At 36.9% G+C, this 3,727-nt stretch overlaps 1 pseudogene; it reads right to left on the reverse strand.

The window, feature by feature from the left end:
• Positions 1-295: 295 nt before the first annotated feature.
• Positions 296-3,338, reverse strand: LOC132601762 (uncharacterized; annotated as a pseudogene).
• Positions 3,339-3,727: the final 389 nt, after the last annotated feature.

Consider the following 3,727-nt stretch of genomic DNA (forward strand, 5'->3'; position numbering starts at 1 on the left):
TTTGATTGGGATTACTCGTGAATCGACTCAGCTTGCTAATAGCACATGCTATATCTGGTCGTGTACAATTCATAATATACATTAAACTTCCCAAAACTCGTGCATAGTCCAATTGTGAGTCACTTTCACTTTCATTCTTTTGAAGTGCAAAACTTACATCAATTGGAGTCTTTGCAACATTGAAATTTAAATACTTAAACTTGTCAAGTACCTTTTCAATATAATGTGACTGTGATAATGCTAGACCTTATGGAGTTTTATGGATCCTAATTCCTAAGATCAAATCAGCAACCCCTTAGTCTTTCATGTCAAATTTGCTAGCGAGCATACGCTTCGTAGCATTTACATCGGCAATATCTCTAGTAATTATCAACATGTCATCAACATATAAACAAACAATGACTTCATGTTTTGGAGTATTTTTAATGTAAACACATTTGTCACACTCATTAATCTTACATCCATTTGCCAACATTGTTTGGTCAAATTTTGCATGCCATTGTTTGGGTGCTTGTTTAAGTCCATAAAGTGACTTAACAAGTTTGCACACTTTCCTTTCTTTACCAGGAACCACAAAACCCTCAGGTTGTTCCATGTAAATTTCTTCCTCCAATTCTCCATTTAAGAAAGCTGTCTTGACATCCATTTGATGGATTTCAAGACCATATACGACCGCCAGTGCCACTAACACCCGAATAGATTTTATTCTTGTTACCGGCGAGTATGTGTCAAAGTAATCAAGACCTTCTTTTTGTCTATAACATTTGACCACAAGTCTTGTCTTATATTTGTCAATAGTGCCATCAGCTTTCATTTTCCTTTTAAAAATCCAGTTTGATCCTAAAGGTTTATTTCCAGGAGGAAGATCAACCAATTCTCATGTATGGTTGTTCAAAATTGATTCAATCTCACTATTGATTGCCTCTTTCCAAAATGCTGAATCAGAAGATGACATCACTGCTTTAAATGTTTGAGGCTCATTTTCAAGCAAGAATGTCACAAAATCTGGTCCAAATGAAGTAGATGTCCTTTGACGTTTGCTACGCCTTGGATCCTCTTCACTCGGTGTACTTTTCTTTGGTTCTTCCCGCGGTCGTTTAGATCTTTCACTTGACGACTCACATTCAGTTTTATACGGATAAATGTTTTCAAATAATTCAGCATTATCTGATTCAATTACCGTATTAACATGAATTTCGGGATTGTCCGATTTGTGAACCAAAAATCGACAAGCTTTGTTGTTTGTAGCATAGCCAATAAAACACACAATCCACAGTTTTTGGTCCGATATTTACCCTTTTGGGCAAAAGAACTTGGACCTTTACTAAACACCCCCACACTTTGAAATATTTCAAGTTGGGTTTTCTTCCTTTTCATATTTCATATGGAATACATTGTGTTTTGCTGTGGGGCACCCTGTTGAGTATTCGATTAGCTGTAAGGATAATTCCTCCCCCCCCCCCCCCCCCCAAACTCTGCGGTAAACCGGAACTTATTAATAAAGAATTCATCATCTCCTTTAATATTCTGTTTTTCCTTTCCACAATTCCATTTGATTGTGGTGTGTATGGGGCAGTAGTTTGGTGAATAATCCTATATTCTAAACATATCTCTACAAAAGGAGATTCGTATTCTCCACCCCTATCACTTCTAATCATTTTTATCTTTTTATTCAATTGGTTTTCCACTTCATTTTTGTATTGCTTAAATGCATCAATTGATTCATCCTTACTATTAAGCAAATACACATAATAATATCGAGTGTAATCGTCAATAAAAGTTATAAAATACTTTTTCCCACCGCGAGATGGTATTGACTTCATATCACATATATCTGTGTGGATTAAGTCTAAAGGATTTGAACTCCTATAAATAGACTTATATGGATGTTTAACAAACTTAGATTCAACACAGATTTCACATTTTGATTTATTACACTCGAATTTAGGCAATACTTGTAAATTAATCAATTTTCGCAAGGTTTTGTAGTTGACATGTCCTAAACGAACATGCCATAAATCATTTGACTCCAATAAGTAAAACGAAGCTGAATTCTTACAACCATTACATTAAGTTTGAAAAGGCCCTCGGTGAGGTAGCCCTTTCCTATGAACATATCATTCTTAATTATTACAATTTTCTCACTAACTAGCACGGACTTAAAGCCGTTTTTGACAAGTAGTCCGGCTGAAACTAAATTCTTCCTAATTGTTGGAACGTGCAGAACATTGTTGAGAGTCAGCACCTTGCCAGAAGTCATCTTCAGAAGTATTTTCCCATATCCTTCAACTTTGGCTATTACAATATTTCCCATATATAGGGCCCAGCGGGAGTGTAGGTTGCAAACGATTCCTTAACGGCACACACATGTCGAGTGGCGCCAGAATCAAGCCACCACTCCTTTGGGTTACCAACCAGGTTGCATTCAGACAACATTGCACACAGGTCATCAACATCTTCCACCATGTTTGCCTGGCCCTTGTTTTTCTCTTTGTCCTTCTTGGGGGCACGACAGTCGGGAGCTTTTGGCCTGCTTTACCACAATTATAACAGTTGCCCTTGAACTTTTTCTTGTTAGTATCCTTCTCCTTTCCAGAAGTCCTCTTCCTTTTCTTGTTCTTTTTCGGAACAACATCTTCAACGATGTTTGCCCCTTCAATCGGTGAACTCTTACGGTACCTCTTCTCAACGGTTTTGTTATCTTCCTCGATCTTGAGACGAATCACAAGATCCTCCAACTTCATTTCCTTTCTCTTGTGCTTAAGATAATTCTTGAAATCTTTCCATGAGGGCGGCAACTTCTCAATCATTACAGCCACTTGGAACGCTTCATTCACTACCATACCTTCAGCAATAAGGTCATGGAAGATAATTTGACGCTCTTGAACTTGGGTTCCAACGGTTTTTCCATCCACCATTTTATAGTCTAGGAATTTGGCAACCACAAACTTCTTCAAGCAAGCATCTTCGGTTTTGTACTTCTTTTCAAGTGCACTCCATAGTTCTTTGGAGGTCTCTACTGCACTGCAGACGTTGTACAAGTCATTTTCTAAGGCACTCAAAATGTAGCCTTTGCACAAAAAATCAGCTTGTTTCCAAGCCTCAGTAACCATGAACTTTTGGTTGTCAGGCATGTCAGCAGCAGGCACGGGAGGGTCCTCACTGGTGAACTTTTGCATACCAAGGGTGGTAAGCCAAAAGAACATTCTTTGCTGCCATCGTTTAAAGTTGGCACCGGTGAACTTCATAGGTTTCTCAGCCGGTGGCACAGCGGTACGGGTTGTAAGAGTAACCGCTGGTGCAATATTCGCAGAGGGAGTTCCAGTCTGAATTGCCATTATTTCTTTGTCACTGTCAAATCAACAAACTATTTTAGTTAATAAAACCAGAATAGCAATTAAATCACAAACTTAAATGATGAAGATTTTATTTCTTCAAATTGCAATATAATTATGAACTTTGGTATTCCAACGAAGTTTTTATATCTTCAAGTCATAATACTAATATTCATATGGAGTAGAAAACTACACAAGTTTTAATCTCCTTAAACAGAATACATATAATAATTTCCTTAAGATTGTTGGCAAAGTAATCTGTATAAGTTTAAATAAAGTTTCAATACAATCTGTAAAACACTTAGTAAAAACAGATTACACAGTATAAAATACTTAACAATAAAATACTTAAAACTAGTAAACTGCAGAAACTAGAAAATTGAACAGAAACA

Source organism: Lycium barbarum, chromosome 7 (assembly GCF_019175385.1).
Source record: "Lycium barbarum isolate Lr01 chromosome 7, ASM1917538v2, whole genome shotgun sequence".
Taxonomy (NCBI): Eukaryota; Viridiplantae; Streptophyta; class Magnoliopsida; order Solanales; family Solanaceae; genus Lycium; species Lycium barbarum.